The 17,518-nt window shown below is 38.5% G+C and overlaps 1 non-coding gene across 1 annotated transcript; it reads right to left on the bottom strand.

Moving 5' to 3' along the window:
- Positions 1 to 9,810: 9,810 nt before the first annotated feature.
- Positions 9,811 to 9,917, bottom strand: LOC118544321 (U6 spliceosomal RNA). The gene has a single exon (XR_004921525.1). It is a non-coding gene; the product is annotated as a U6 spliceosomal RNA (small nuclear RNA).
- Between the last annotated feature and the right edge of the window lie 7,601 nt (positions 9,918 to 17,518).

Here is a 17,518-nt window from a genome sequence, read left to right as displayed (position 1 = left end):
TTTTTCAGTGAAAGAGTATTACCTGCCTTTGACCCCATCAAGAAGCTGTAAGAATGCATTTTTCAGCTCTTGTGGCATCCTGCTGTTCTATTGACTGTTGCACTAACCAACAGACCTCCCTCATTTAATCCATTTGAAAGACAAACAAAGAGGTTAGGCATCAGAATTTCAGCTCATCAAAGGTTTACTAAAATAAAATGGAGCCATGGTCAATAGCTTATTAAGCAACAAATGTAAATTTTATACAGGGTTACATAGAGCTACCCTCTTCTAAACTCCAGAAACCACGTATCTGAAATACTCTTCTGCAAAGCACTGTATTTAAAGGCTTTGTATTGATACCTACTAGATGATATTAATGTAAAAAAGCAAGATTTGGTGTCTCCAACTGTGGAGAAAATAGGAAGCTGACTCTCTTGAGAGCAGTGAATTTGGCAAATACCCTTTATGTTATTAAACCAAGGCAAGAGATGTAGTAAAGAAGAAATGTAAATCAGTTGCTCAGACGGTCATGGAAACACCATAACTGTTATGGTTAGCCTATAAGGATGAAAAACGTCATCACTCCATTTGTCTCAAAAATTTTTGTCTCTTGAACATATAATATTCTGATACCTTTACTCCACAAATATAATGCATTCCTTTTTATCCTCACTCAACAATGTGTTTAAAGAGGGTATGCAATTAGAGATAGACAGGCAGCCATAAGTGGTAATGGGGAGAATGATCAAGTGTCAAAGAAAAAACGACTTAAGTTTTAAGATTATGTTGATTGGGAAGTCTTTTTCAGCTATAAAGGACCATATTTAAAATAGTAGAGTACATTTAAAAGTTTTCAAATGTGATTATACAAAGGAACAATTATACAAAACAAGTCTCTGCTTCCATACGTAGGGAAAGATACCTTTTGCTAAGATATTTGGAAAAGATGCTTTAGGTTCTCCATTATCAAAGCAGTGCAGCTAGTATGTGGTGTGATTCATGAGAAAACAGTATCCTGAGTAAGGATTCATTATTCTATATACCACTTATGCTCACCCTTGAAGACACAACAGAATTTTAATAAAACCTGAATCATTATAATAAGAAATTAGCATTGGTCAAAAGTCTGCCTGTCATTTTTTCAGAAATAGATAGCTTCAGGATGCTTACTTTATCTACATTTTCATAAATTCTATTCACAATCATATTTTCTACTACTTTTGGCCAAAGTTCCAGTATTGTCTTTAATCTTCAAAAATAGAATTTGAATTCCATTATTCCAAATTGATAATTTTAATCTTTTCCACACTTACTAGAAGAATATAAGTATCCACCCAGAGTATAAATAAAGCATATATTATTATATATCACTGATGTAATCTAGAATCTAGGAATGGAGTCCATTATTATAATTTTATTCTGGAACAATTACCATATGGCAAGTATAAGCTATATGTGTTGAAATTGAAAACTTGTCCTATAAATTCTTTGGTTAAGAAATTTCCAAATGTGAAACTGGATGATTTAATAATATCAAATGTAGATAAGAGATCACTTAAAACTTCTTAGGGAGTAAGTTCAGAAGTAAGTTTATATAATTTTAAGAAGACAGCAAAGCCCACAAGTGTTTGGTTCTTTGATTGGATAAAAAATTTAAGTCAAATATTTAACAGCTTTCAAACTTATTTTAAAAAATAAAATGGGGTGAAACATTGAAACTGAGAGAATTCCTTGTGTTGGCTTCTTAATACTTTTATTTCTTCACACATTCATTCATTCATTTATTCAATATTTATTGAACCCTTACTACAACTAGCACCGACAGAAGTTTCAAAAATACTACGCAAATGGCATTTTCCAAAATTATTATATATATATAACTATATATAACTATATATCTATAAAACACTACTCTTATATTCTTCATATTCTTATGCCTATTCATAAAAAATATAAAACATATATTGATCTAATTAGCCAGCTGGGGAAGTAAGCATGAATAGAGTCTGGCCCAGTACTTCCCCTACCTAGGAGAAAAAGCTTTGGAGCTGCAATCTCCCTGGGGCAGACGCTGTCACATATGCCTTTCTGGGAGGGATTAAGAAAGCCAGAGCAGCTGGGACCCATTTTCAAATATAAAACTGACATGAAAGGCTCTACATGAATGACTAAAACTCTAAGTTGAGATAAGCTGGAAGAGCCTAAGAAAGGGATGCATTAGTCTTAGTGTTAAACCAAAGAAAATTGATTAGATCACAAAATGGACAGGTTTAACTTATGATCCTATAAGCCCGGGCAAATGAAAAACAAAGATCTGCACCCTTATTTATCAGTCCTTTTGCATATCGCACTCAGAAGATGGAATTAATTAAAGGTTATATAAGAAATGTCACAGGCTGAACTAAAATAATCAAGACTACAGTTTGTGTTGACATCTTTTACTTTTCAAAATTTTGGACAATTTTCTGTACATGCCATTCTTGAAATGTAAAAGATCAGTAGCTTTTTGCAAATATAAGGTAGTATTTGCCGTTTTGTGTTCCTTTGTCATCTCCTACTGGGAGTGCCCCTTCATTGGTTAAGTGGTACTTTTTCTTGAACATTTTCATAAACAAGAAGAGTTTAATATCAACTTACAACAGGACCTTATGTTATATTCTTAGATATCAAAGTGTATTCGTCCATAGTTTAAATTTGGGTTAAAATCAGATGAGATTATAAGAGTCCTGGCAGTTTAGAGTGGGATCAAATTAAAGTGCAAATAAAGAGCTAATCCTATTTTATTTCCCATCTCTCTATAAAGAATATCAAATGATGATAGTGATACATAGGGAAACATAGCACCTATGCAACCATGCTTTGATGTTTATGAAGTGTCCATTTCTAAAATAAGTACAGAAAACCTATCAGTTCACACTAGCACTTGCTACCATTACATTGCAGAAGTGTACAGAACTAGTAAAAAGATAAAAAGAAACAGTATATTGCTTAATAGTTGACAGCCAGAAATGTTTGCTTCTTAAGCTTTTGCTGATTCTCGTCAAATACAGCCTTCTACTGAGCCTGGCTCCAGATTTCACATGGCAGGAAGACCATACCGCTATAGATATCATTTATATCACAACTTCAAGTTCTGAATTAAAGGCATTTCTAGATTCCACACATTTCATTTACTTAGAAAAATTAATATTACATTGTTGTTCTTTGATGGCAGTGACATACAATTCTCATATTCTCTAAATTTTTCTTTGCCTAAAAAAACCAAAGAAACATTCTCATTCATGAAGGAAGTAGAATTACTGGTGTTAGTGTTTCTAGAAAGCCTTCTCTCTTGCCCTTTCTCCTGTGGGTTCCAATAAATTTGAAAAACAGATAAAGCAGACTAAATGGGGATCAAAATAAACTGTGAAATGCATGTGGAACTCTCTGGTATTGGCTGCATTAGAGCAATAGTAAAGATCCCTGATAGGGGTCCCTCTCTTTCCCAAAATTTAGATCTTGGGGTCTATCATGGAGAAGGCCAAATCTATAAAACTCTCTTACCCAAACATTTGCATGGAGCACCATGGACTATAACACCCTCTATGGAATGCCAGAGACAGGATGTGCACAGTTACTTTACCCACTGAATACCATGAGCCAATGAATGACTTCCTGTCCCACTCAACATGTCATTTTCCTTCACATGGAAAGAAACCAGTAAGGGGTACAGAGAAAATCAGCACATTTTCCTTTCAACACTGTCTTCCTTTCAGGGTTTAGGGTGCAGTTCCTCTCAAGAAAATAAAATAAGAGATGACTAAGTAATCCCCCAGAAACTAATTTTATGGAAATGCATTACAATGCTTTCATATTACTCATGTTCTTTTTAAAAAAAAGAAACCCTATTGTTTTGCCATAATACTTTCCAAAATTAATAGATTACACAAGATAATTTGGCCAGTTTCTCTCTTCTCCAATGAAAGTCACTAACAGTTAGGATGATAAAATCAGCCATCTGTTCTATTGACTTGATAGAAAGTCATCACAGGATATACAAATTTTATCAATTATATCACCTCACATGTGCTTTTGAATATTTGTCTAATGAGAAACTTGGTTAACGGCAGCTGAGGTGATCCTGAGGGACACTGGTCCATGTCGTCATGTTGGAGGAAGCTCTCTTACAAGGTTATTTCATGCAAGCATTCTCCCACCACATGACAGGCAGTGTTTAAAACACTGTAGCAACAGACAAGGCTCTGTTCTCAGAGACTTTCACTCTGGAAGGTGCTTATAGTCAATAAGTAAAAGAAATCCATAAGTGAGATAGTTTTATGGAGTGATAGGTGTAATGGAAGATACTGAAGCTCCTTGATGTGATAGTTACTGGAGATCACCAACTAGAGATAGGATATGGGGAGGATGTGGATTTAGTGGTCAAGAAAAGCTCTTTGAGGAGAAACCATCTGGTCTGAGACCTAATTTAGAAGGAGCCATACAGACCTGAAAGGGAGTATGTAAAAGGTCATAAGACACAAAGTCTTGGGGTGCCTGTGTGGTTCAGTCGGTTAAGTGTCCGACTCTTGATCTCAGGGTCATGAGTTCAAGCCCCGCACTGAGCTCCACGCTGGGCATGGAGCCTACTTAAAAAAAAAAAGATGCCATCAAAAAAAAAATGAGAAGCTACAGTTTCAGCTTTTATAGAATCCAACCTATTTCATGCCAAGAAAATTACTCTATATGATGTTACCATACAGTTCAACAGCTTACTCCTTTGTAAATAACACATGGTAAGCCAGTGGGAAATGGCATATTACTAATGATGAACCCCTGGTGCAGATCCATGATAAGGGATGAATGAACGAACGTATACCCAGTGCCTCCTAAATGCGAGGCACTGATAACGGTTCTTTTATATTCTGCTCACTTTGAACAAATACATCTTTCTTCATGTAGTGAATTTGTATCAAGTTCCTCTATGTGCCAGGCACTGTACTCAGCATTCGATTAAAAAATGAACCTGACACAGTACTCCCTACAGTGTGCTTATGCTCGATGGAGGGCAGTTGACAATTGAACAAGCAATTGTGATTTGGCTCAATCAGTGCCATCAAATGAGTAAAACTGAGGTACTAGAGGTGCACATGAAGTTGATTTTGGGCTACTGAGGAAAGGGGTCAAGAAAAGCTTCTTAAGACAAAGCGACATTTAAGCAAGATGTTACGGATATGTAAGGAATAGCCACGCCACAAGGCTGAAAGTAGCCTAGAGAAGAAAAAGAATTACAAGTTCTTCTCCATGTCTGGAGCCATTGAAGGAAACTGTCAAGAGATAAGACTGCAGAATCAGCAATGGCAAATCACACAGAACCCTGTCTGCTGAGCTAAGAAATTTGGACTTTATGTGGCAGCAGCCGAGAACCACTAAAGAGCTTTAAGCGGGGGAATTACAGGATAGATTTGTGAGTTTTTAAAAAATCTCTCTAGGTTCAATGTGGAGATTCCAAGGTGGGGAGGGGAAAAAGCAAGTTGAACACAAAGTAAACATAATCCATTCAAGTAGTTTTGCTATGAAAACTTGAAAACCCCCAGTGAGCTGGATTTCCATCCAAATCTCACAGTGCACTGCTTTAAATGAGCTTAAACTTTACTTACCAACTTCACTCATATTTTTAATACTCAGGTGGTGAATTTAATCACATAAGGTTGCATTATATTACTTACTTCATGTATTTTGAAATGTGAGTTTTTCACTGAGTCAGCATGGCCATATCGCTTAGCTCAGGAAAATATGTCAATCCTTATGCCCCTCAAAACTGCCATTAACACGCATGACATCAAATTTTTCTAGGTGATGTGAAATTAAATCATGACTCTTTGCAATGTATTCTAATCAGCTCCTCCATTAACTGTTTTCAAATGGTAATCATCTCGGCTCCAAATGAACAGTTACATACTCAGCTTGCTCTATGAATTCTATGAATGCATAAACCATAACAAGTTGTAATTATATTACTTTCAGAAGTCATTTACAGCAATTGAACAAACTAAGAAAAATTCCAAGATCCTTGTGTGACAGCGCAATTAAACAATATGAACTGCAAGACTCCACTTCATATTCTAAAATTTAGTTAAGATGTATTTTTTGAGAAAAGATCTTTTTGGAATATAGACATTGTTCAGGTTAAGGCTTTATAACTTTAAGTTACGGACCACCAAGCAAAATTATCAGATGATAATGCATTATGTTTTGTTACATACCATATTAAATAAATTTCTCTAACAGAGAGAAATCTTCTCTTTTAATAGGGAGGTAGGTGTCAATGTCTGCAGCAAAAAGACTACTTGGGAAAAGCTAATTCATACTTTTACAGTACCTACTATGTGCCAGGTGCTGAACTAGGGACTTTAGGTATTTTGACCTATGTCATCTGTTTCATACTGAATACTTGATAGAAGAACCCGTCTTCCTCTGGTCAGAATCCCTCAATTTCAAGTAGTTAGGTGCTTATAAAATAGACTAGCATCATTTCAGGTACCCATTGCTGCATAACACACCACCCCAAAACTTTAGGAGTTGAAAATAACAACCACCGTTTATCATCCTTCATGATTCTGTGGGTTGACCAGAAAGCTCTGCTCTGTGGTGATGGCTTGGGCACTAGATTAGCTGTAAGGTTCATTATAGTGGCCTCACTCCCACGGCAAGGAGTAGGTGGTGGCAGCTAGCTGGGAGCTCAGTTGGGAATGTTTGCCAGAGGCCTTGGTTCTTCCCTATGGAGGCCTCTCTACATGGTTGATTGGATTTCCCTATAGCATAGGAACTGTGTTCCTAGAAGAAACATTCTAAGAGTGAGCATTCTAAGAGTATAAATCTGGCATGCAAACACTTATTGTGGTAGGTAAAATAATGCCCCCACAAAGATAGCCATGCTCTAATCCCTGAAGCCTGTGAATATGTTATTTTCATGGCAAAAGAGACCGCAGATGTAATTAAGGTGAGATGGAAAGATTAGCCTAGATTATCCAGGAGGGATAATATAATCACAAGAGTCCTTGTGAGAGGGAGGCAGGAGTAAGACAGATTTGAAGATGTTATGCAGATGGCTTTGAAAATGAAAGAAGGGGCCACAAGCCAAGGAATACAGGCAACTCTAGAAGCTGGGCAAGGCAAAGGAATAGATTCTTCTCTAGGGCCTCCGGAAGGAACGCAGTCCTGCTGATACTTGAATCTTAGCTCAGTGTGACTTCTGACCTACAGAACTATAAGATAATAACTTTGTTTTATTTTAAGCCAGAAAGTTGGTGCAATTTAAAATAGCAATAGGAAATGAATATATTTGTCAGGCTTCTGCTTTGAACCCATTTGTTAACGCTCAATGGCTAAAGCCCAGAGTCACTGGATGAAATTCTTGGAGACACGGTTCATTGTAACAGTATACCACCACGGTGACAACCCAACCCAAGTACCAGTTCCTTCAAAATATTTCCTGTGATTTAGGTTTCTGTTGCTGCTATAACAAATTAACGCAAACTCAGTGACTTAAAACAACACAAATTTATGATCTCACAGCTTCTGTAGGGTACAAGCCTGACATGGGTATTAGCAAGGGAAAATCAAAATGTTGGCAGGGCTGCACTTCTTACCAGAAGCTCTGCAGAAGAATCTAATTCCAAGCTCATTCATGTTGTTGGCTGAAATAAGTTCTTTCTTTGGGGTTGTAAGACCGAGGCCTCCATTTCCTTGCAGGTTGTCAACAGGGGCTGTCCTTCTCTAAAGGCTTCTTGCCAGGCCCAACATGTGACCCCTTAGATCTCAGAACCACCAACAGCACACTTGGAATTCTCTGACTTTTTCTTCACTACATGTTACTCCAGCTGCCGAAAGTTCTCTGCTCCTAAAGGATCATGTGATTAGATTGGGCCCACTTATGACAATCACCCTATCTTAATAGCTATAACCTTAATTACCTCTGCAAAGCTCCTTAGCTTTGCCATGCAAGGTAACATATTCACAGGTTGCAGGGATTAGGGCACAGACCTTTCTGGGGGTCATTATTCTGCCTATCATCGTTCTCCAAAACCTAAATCTCTGTGACAAGGAGAGGTTAGAAGTACAGCATCAGTCTACTGTGTGTCCTGTCTAGGAATAAACCCTCAAAGGAGCAATTAGCACAGATAAACGCATCATCATTCTGCTGTTCACTAGCTCCAACAGCATTTCCAGGAGACAATTTATTTGAGATGTTACTCCTCCAAAATTAGTCACAGTTGGGTATTTCATAACCAACTCTGCTCCATCATTAAAGGGCAAGGCTTCCGAAAAGAGCAGCAATGCTGTTTTTATAATAACCCTGCCTTCCTTGACAATGAAGAACGACCTGAAAATAAATTGATTCAAAATGACCTCGTGACATCATATAAGGGACTGTGTACTCACAGGGGTGGATACCTCTCACATCCCTCTTTACTCTCCAAAGATTTTGCACTTTTTGTTTCTGTTCCAAATCTACCAGTGGCCTTTTCATTGCCAAGCGCAATGTAATTAGAGCCTCTATGGTGAATGGTGATTATCCTATGTTTTAAAACATGTGTCTCTTACTTATAGATGCATAGAGACTAAGATGAATAGGTAGGTAGAGACAACAACTATACTTTTTAAAAAATCCAAATGCCTTACTGATTCATCTCAAAATATTAATTTTTAAAATATTGTATTGGACTTGGGGTGCCTGGCTGGCTCAGTCCATAGAGCATGCAACTCTCGATCTCAGGGTTGTGAATTCAAGCCCCACATTGGGCACAGAGCCTATACTCAAAAAAATAAAATAAAACAAAATGCTATTAAGGGGCGCCTGGGTGGCTCAGTCGTTAAGCGTCTGCCTTCGGCTCAGGTCATGATCCCAGGGTCCTGGGATCGAGCCCCACATCGGGCTCCCTGCTCAGCGGGGAGCCTGCTTCTCCCTCTCCCACTCCCCCTGCTTGTGTTCCCTCTCTCGCTGGGTCTCTCTCTGTCAAATAAATAAATAAAATCTTAAATAAAAAAATTAAAAATGCTATTAAAAAATGTATTGTATTGGACAACCTTGACAAAACAAAGCCATAAGGAAAACAAAGCTTAAGCATTAAGCTAAGGAATATTGAGATATCCCAACTGAGGAAAATTTTATCCCAACATCTTTGTTAATTGTCATTCAGGTAGGAGAAAAATATATAAATGAACTGGTGTAAGGAAAGAGCACTTTATACTCTCTGAAATCTTCTTATTCATGATGCAAGCTTAAATTCTGTTCCCTAAAGGAAAATTTCATAGTGCTGCCCCTACCACCACCAATGCTAGAGACAGCTTGGGGAGTATTAGAACCGCCTGGGAAGAATTAAGTTTGGAAGCTTTTAGCCTAATTTTATACACTGAGGTGGAAGGGAGCCTCCTTCTGGTCAATTACATAGAGGAGAATTTTGGTTTTTACCGAGAAAGTTCTTTGCCTATTTTACAGCTAAAATTGCAACCAGCTTCTCTTATTAAAAAAAGATTCGGCAGTATTAATACAAGAAGAGCAAAGAAAATAATCACTCTGAACTACCTCAGGAGAAATATGCCCAAACATACATGCACTTCAAAGTGAAGGAAGTTCCGCCCTGTTTCAACTACTAAATAATCATTTTACACAATAGTCAAATTCCAAAGAAAACACAGCCTACACATTAAATATGTTCTCAAATTATCAGTAGACTTAGGACAAAGCCTATAAGCTAAATAATTTGCGAGTGAATTTTTAAATGACCTTTTCTTCATTAAAATGTTAATTTAACGTAGTCTAGATGTAGACTTCTAACGTATTTTTTTAAAAACAAGGAATGCTTCACAAATTTGTGTGTCATCCTTGTGCAAGGGCCATGCTCATCTTTAATGTATCATTTCAATTTTAGTATATGTGCTGCTGAAGCAAGCACTAGACTTTAATACTTATTACAATAAATGTACTATAGGAGCATAAATCCTGATTCATATATTTTAATTTACAAATCCATCAGTTTGATTAATGGAGCCATTTTTCTCTCCAATCATGTTAAATTACAACCATAGCCAAATCCCTGAAGTAAATTACGAGCTCATTCGGGAAACATCCTGCCAAGAGAGTATTTGGCGCACAGTAGGCAGTCAATAAATATTGAAAATGATAAACATTTATTCTACCAAAGCATATATAGCAGTATAGATTTTTAACCACGTGTGAACTCTTCAATTGAAATGTTAACAACAGTCCAGTCGGTCCCTCATCCAACACACCTGAGAGTTGCTTTCCCTTGCATTAATTGAAATGCATTCAGGAGAGAGACGTTAATTAATATTAATCAAGCCTCCCAGGAAAGTAAGGCAGTGCTATTGCCAGTGGGCCCTGAGACCACAGAATAATGATTTTAGAGTCACTGCATTCTTTGTTCCCTCGGCTTATGCTGACATTTAATTGCATGGGATAATGTAGACATAATCACTGATCAAGAAAAATCAGGGTGGGTGGGGCTCAGGTGTGTCCTTTTCCATAATCTGGGAAGGCTTCCTCAATTCCCTTTCACAGAATTGTGAATATTGAATGGGGGTTTGCCCTGCACCAAGTGCTGTACTAGGCACTTCATATACAGAAGTGAAAGGAGATGTGGTTCCTGTCCTCAAGAAGCTTATAATCTAGTCCACATAAGTTGAAACTCCTAACTGCAACAAAATATTGTAAGTGCTGAGATAGAAGAAGGAGAACACAAAGGGGGAAGCTGTCAGTGTGGAGTCATGTCTAGGGAAGGAAAGCTAGAAGAAATTCTCCCATTGTACCTGAGCACACCAGTTCCCTGCCGTAAAAGGCATCTGAATGACTCCATCTCCCTGTGAGTGCTATAGGAAATGTTAAGGAAAACCAAATGTAGGAAAAGAAGGCCCTGGGACAACCTGGGAAGGACTCATAGAATCACAGCGTAGTTTGCAATAGGCCAGTCCTCAACCAACAGGATTTGCCTAAGAGCAAATACCGGAAGGTACTTACTTTCCTGCTGGGTGCCACACGTGGACAAACCTATAAAACCTGATAGACTGCCTTACACCGTAGATACTTTTTCACCTTGGCTTTCACTCACCGACCTTAGAAATAAGCAAGGGCTTGGAACCCCGACTCGCCAGGCCCAAAGCCCTCCCTTTTCCCTAGACAGTTCTCCAAAGAGATTTGCATGTTCTGTCCAAATAGAATTCCTGGAGGTTTATTTAGAATTCCCAAATTAATCTGAGTTCAAGAGGCCAATGAGCTCCCTCTCTCACCTGAAGGCCATTCCCAGGCAGCTATCACCACTACTGGGTGGGCATGTCATCTCCAGCAAGGACTATGTCTCCTACTTCTTTCTTGGCATCCTCATTAACTCCTGCCACAGTGCCTCACAGGTAGCTCATTGGATGATTGATAATAATGAGGATGATAAACAACAAACACAGAAACTCTCCAAAGATGACCAGAATGGTAAAATCCCAAGATTTTGCCATGTGTTAGAAGTTATATATGGTTAGTGGGCAGGATAACCTATTAAATACATTCTATGGGTTTTATATTCCCATTCTTTCTTCCTCCACAGTACTGTATATAATAGAGGATACGCTATCATGTGTGTTCTTGATTTGTGCTGCCCACGAAGAAAAACAGAGGCTCCTGTTGATGCTAAATAAGGCATTTTATTGGCCTAACATAAGTCACCATATGGAGCAGGTTCTACCTGAGGCCTGCCTGGGTGAAGTCCAAGTCATTGTGAGACCTTATGTCCAATTTATCCAGGGTTCTGATTTACCAAGTAATGTCCCAAGGTGCTGGCTTAAATGTCCAGCATGTGTTAGTAAAGCCAGGCACGAGAGCCCTAACCCATGTCCAGGAAGCAGAGCGAAGACTTTGATCTCACTGGGAGGCCACAGTTCTGTTGCTTGCACCCTCTTCTGGACCCAAAAAGCTCCTATTTGTTGCAAGAGCATGTATTTGGAAAATTCAGGGTCAAAGGGCTTGTTTGCTTTAAGAAAAGCAAAGAACAAGCTCAATAATTTATGGAAGTTTTATTTGATTACTAGGTCAGTGGTTTAATTTTGCATATGTTCTCATGAATGTAACCACTGTGTTTTATGTGAAGATCATCTTGTAAACTAAATGCGCTGGCAGAGGAAAATCAGTATGCAGCACCCAAGACATCAAGGAAATTGGCAGCCGTGGAAAACACCTATAATGCTTTCCTCCCCAGCTTCCCAGCTAACCACCAGCAAAGGAATACCCTTGCTCAAACGCTCTCCTCTGCAGTGGTTAGCTCTTCTGTCAACCAATTACCTTCTGGCTAAATTTCGGTGTGAAGTAGAACCTGGAAGTAATGAGAGCACTTACCCTAGTGTTATTTTGTTGAAGAAAATATTATGTAACTTAGTAATGTTTCTCATGTCTCATGTACTCCTAATCAATGGCAAGTTAATTAATAACAAAAAGAAATTCTGTGGTGTGTGTGTTCGCATGCGTGCTCACACGTGCAGAGGTTGACATGCTTTGTTTCAAGGGGCCAAGAGCTACACACTAAAGTGTCCTTATAGGAACTTCAGAGGCTTGTATATTTACCTTAATCCTACTAGGGATGGGAGATCCAACAGTGCAGACAATTCCCATCTGCAGTTGCCATTATGATGCAAGTGGGTGTCATCATTAAACTCAAGACAGCCTGTTTAGGTTTTGCAAGCAATCCTGGACCCTGCGGTTCTCTAATGTGGTTATCAAAGAGTTATGATAGCACTTCATGGCTGCAGCTACCATGTGTGATTAAAACCTACCAGATTCCCTCTCTGTCAAATAAATAAATAAAATCTTTAAAAAAAAAAAAGTGGCACCTAGGTGGCTCAGTCATTAAAACCTACCAGATGACATTGTACTGGACATATTCCCTTTAATCCCTTTCCCATATTGCTGAAACCTTGCAGGACATATATTTTTATCCTTATTTTATAGATCAGGAAACTGAACTTCAGGGAAGTTTAAAAGTGGAAAAGATGATATGTGAACATAAATTAGCCTGACTCCAAGGTCAAGCTTTTTCCACTAAATGCATAGCCACTGACTTTATATACTTCAAGGATTAGAGCCAGCCACACAACCTTATTTTCTAATTGGTGAGCTTGGCCATTGAAGTGAGGCAGTTAGTTCACCAGGCAGAAAGGACAGGATACACACAGACCTAAAAGTGAGAGGGAACCTGCATGTTCCAAATCCTGCAAGGTCTCCTGTGCTGCTGGAGGGGGTAAGAATAGAACATAATGACACTGGACAGTTAGAATAGAGCATGAAGGTTCTGGTGAGAAATGTTAGGACTCCATCTTAGAGGGAACATATTCTCTGGACAAAAAGTTATGATTTAGATCTCAGCCATCCAAAGAGAGCCTCAGGGAGCTAGAACCATTGTTCACCTAACCCATCTTAGGAACAAAACACTATTCTTGTAAGATTTTTCCCTTTGTACTCCTCGCTCAGCCCTAAAGAGTGATTGTGGTGTTCTTCCCCTTGGCAGTGACATGACTCTCTAGCAGTCTCATGAACACTCATGAGAGAACTGAGGGGAACAAAACAGGGGAGGACTGGTGCCAAAGAAGGTGTCATTCATTCATTCATTGGTCCATTCATTTGTTCGGTCATTCATTAAACCCAGGCAATACAGCAATAACGGTTTAAAGCAGGGGTTGCCAGTCTACCACCAAGTCAAATGTAGCCTATCACCTATTTTTGCAAATAAAGTTTTATTGGAACACAGCTATGCGTGTTTATTTATTATACATTGTCTGTGACTGCTTTCACACTAAAAGAGCAGAGCTGGTTTGTTGTAACAGACACAGTATGGCCCACAAAGCTGAAAATATTTACTGTCTGGCCCTTTACAAGAAAAGTCGGCTAACCCCTACTTAGTTGATTTAAATACCAACTCTGCCATCTGGGCTCTGAACCTCAGTTTCCTCTTCTCTGAAGCAGAGATGATAATAATGGTGTTACCTATTAGATTCTCTGTGAGGATTAGATCATTTTTATGTGTGAAGTACCCAGCACAAAGTAAGCACTGAATAGTTGAATTAGTTGTTGTTGTTATTTATTCCTTTACCAATATTGCAGGAATGGCTAGGAAATTGGACAAGGACTACAAATGGCTGCTGAGCTATTTGAAATGCCTGTTATGTGGGCACATAGAGAGTAGGGTATCCAGGTGTGGATTATGCAGGAAGAGTTAAGGCTGGGTATACACATTTGGGAGGTAATCACATATGATATATTTAAAGCCACAGACCTGGATGGAATTACTGGAGAAAGCATATGTGGAAAGTAGAGGAGGGCCAGACACCAAATGCAGTTGAGGTTTGTGATCATAAATTTAAAGTTAGCCTAGTAAGCACTGTCACATTTTCTTCCAGCTACATTCAGTTGTACTGACGCAGTGATGGAATAGGAACAAAGTTGAATTTACTCAAGTTTGGAATTCTCCCAGACAAAAACAGGAGTGGGGCAAAGGAGCTGAATATGCATACATGGAAATTATTTAACAATAGACTGGGAAATTTTAACCAGGTAAAGAGGATGTGGAGAAAGCGGAACCCTCCTACACTGTTGGTGGGAATGCAAGCTGGTGCATACTGGAAAACAGTATGGAGGTTCCTCAAAAAGTTGAAAATAGAGCTACCCTACGACCCAGCAATTGCACTGCTGGGTATTTACCCCAAAGATACAAATGTAGTGATCCAAAGGGGTATGTGCACCCCAATGTTTACAGCAGCAATGTCCACAATAGCCGAACTATGGAAAGAGCCAAGATGTCCATCGACAGATGAATGGATAAAGAAGATGTGGTATATATATACAATGGAATATTATGCAGCCATCAAAAAATGAAATCTTGCCATTTGCAATGACATGGATGGAGCTGGAGGGTATTATGCTAAGCAAAATAAGTCAATCAGAGAAAGACAATTATCATATGATCTCACTGATATGAGGAATTTGAGAAACAAGGCAGAGGATCATAGGGGAAGAGAGGAAAAAATGAAACAAGACAAAACCAGAGAGGGAGACAAACCATAAGAGACTCTTAATCTTGGGAAGCAAACTGAGGGTTGCTGGAGTGGAGGGTGGTGGGAGGGATGGGGTGGCTGGGTGATGGATGTTGGGGAGGGTATGTGCTATGGTGAATGCTGTGAATTGTGTAAGACTGATGAATCACAGACCTGTACCCCTGAAACAAATAACATATTATATGTTAATAAAAATAAATAAATTTTAAAAAATAAAAAATAAATTAAAAGGGGAGGACAAAGTATATAGCCTAATTCCATGTGCTTCAAAATCCAGAGGGATTAAAGAGGAAATGGAAGTAATGGTATAAAAGCAGTCTTAAAGAAAAAGGTGGGCACCTACCCCAAATAATTTCAGTCACAGATAAGCAACTAAGAGAGAAATGCTTACATACTAGAAGCTACATATAAATAATGTAAAGAGAGTACATTACTAAAGTAACATTAGCTGCTATAAGAAATAGATAAAACCCAAATGCTCAGTGGCTTAACTTAATAGAAGTTTATTTCTTGCTCAATAAACTCAATAGAAATGATCTTTTGGAAGAGGAAGGGCTCTTTTCCATGTAGTTATTCAAATAAAGTTGACAGAGACTCTCCCATCCTCAACATGTGGTTTCTCAGGCTGCCATGGGTACTGACATCAAGACAGTAAGAGAGAGGGAGATGAGCATTGCATTATGGGCCAGGCCTGGAAGTGGCCAACATCATTTTCTACCATTTAGTAATGTGGCTAGGAATGGAGTGTGTATTTTGTGCACAAAAATAAAAGGAAATAAATTTGGTGACTTGCAGTGAAGTCTAGAGAACAGTTTAACCGGGATACTTTTGTGGAAGTTTATCAGAAAAAAAAAATCATGGTATATTAAAAAATATCATGGACTCAGAAGATTTGATTTAAAAATTTAGCTTTATTGGTGTGCCTGGGTGGCTCAGTCAGTTAAGCGTCTAACTCTTGGTTTCAGCTCAGGTCATGATCTCAGGGTAATGAGATCGAGCCCCACATGGGACTCTGCGCTCAGCACAGTCTGCTTGAGAGTTTCTCTTTCCCCCTCTGCCCATCCCCCTGCTCATTCTCTCTCTCTCAAATAAATAAAATCTTTAAAAAATTTAGCTTTATCATATATATGAACTTGAACAAGTCATGTAAACTTATTAATCCTTATTTATAAAATTGTGATAAACAGTAGTTCTCTTGCCTTAAAAGGTACTCAAAAATATCAAAATAGGATACAATGTATATAATAAGGTCTTATAAATTCTGAAGCACTGATTAATGTCAGCTATCATCATTACTAGTGAGAACATAAACTGATACCTGTCCCATTCTTGCTCCTTTAAGTTAACTACACATCCCTGTGCAAATGGCATTAGAATTCTGTAAAAAGTTGCTTCAAATACCTGCATTTTCTATCCAAAATCCTCATACATGCATCCACTTGTCCACCTAAGTTCTGACTTTTGGCAAACCCAACTTCCCACTTCTCCATTTTGGGATATCATTTTCTGCCTATCTCATAATATTGAGACCCAAGTTCTGGGTTTCCATCTTGTTTTGCCCTCTGACACATCGACAGGGCAAAATCCATGCCTGTTAACTCCTATGCCTTCACAGAGAGTGACCCAGCTGCACTGCTCCATTTTCTGTTGACTACCATTGTGCTTCTGAAAGACTCTTACATAGAGTTGCACAGGCTGTGTACTGCACAACCCTACAGGCCACTGTTCATATAGTTGACTAAATTATTACAGTGTTCTAGCAGATAGCAGCAGGTATCTGTCAAGACAATATTCCATCAGATAGAAGTTATGTGTCTTGAAGAAAAGGCCCTTTTCCTAATTGACACTAAGGTACCACATGGACTTGTAGTGGTCCCTTATGTGAGGTCTGGTCCTGTCCAAATGTGAAGGAGAGTCATGTGACCCATCCAGTAAGATTAAGCACAAAACTCAAGAAGACTGCACCTAAAAGCCTCAGAACTGTGTCAGAGCCCTGTCTCTTGCAAGCCATAGGTAAAAAAATATTTACTGGTTCCTAATGATATAGAAGTATTGATTAAAAGAGCAACACAACAGTAAAACAGGTGTTGAAATTTGTTAACCACGTGCCTGTGCTCATTATTACATAAACCTGTATGTAGATTTCCTAACTTCATGGGTTGGTTCTTTAAAAAACAAACAAACAAGAAACCTTTGTTTCAAAGCCAAATCCAAGTACTCCATTTCATCACACTTAAAGTAAAAACAATGAACCCAAGTGTCCATGCTTTGAAACCACAATCTTCTTATCTTCTGGACCACAATTTACATTGATGAGTCTATATGACTAATGTCCAAAGATCCTCCCTGAGTTGAAAACCACAGGTAAAGTCAGGTATAAATATATACAGTGACTAGCAGCCAAAATATCCATAACCTAAGAGGAATGCCCCAAGGTAAATAAATAAGG

Source organism: Halichoerus grypus, chromosome 6 (genome assembly GCF_964656455.1).
Source record: "Halichoerus grypus chromosome 6, mHalGry1.hap1.1, whole genome shotgun sequence".
Lineage (NCBI taxonomy): Eukaryota > Metazoa > Chordata > Mammalia > Carnivora > Phocidae > Halichoerus > Halichoerus grypus.
Note: the sequence above shows the minus strand (reverse complement) of the source record. Positions and strands in the feature narration are given on the sequence as shown.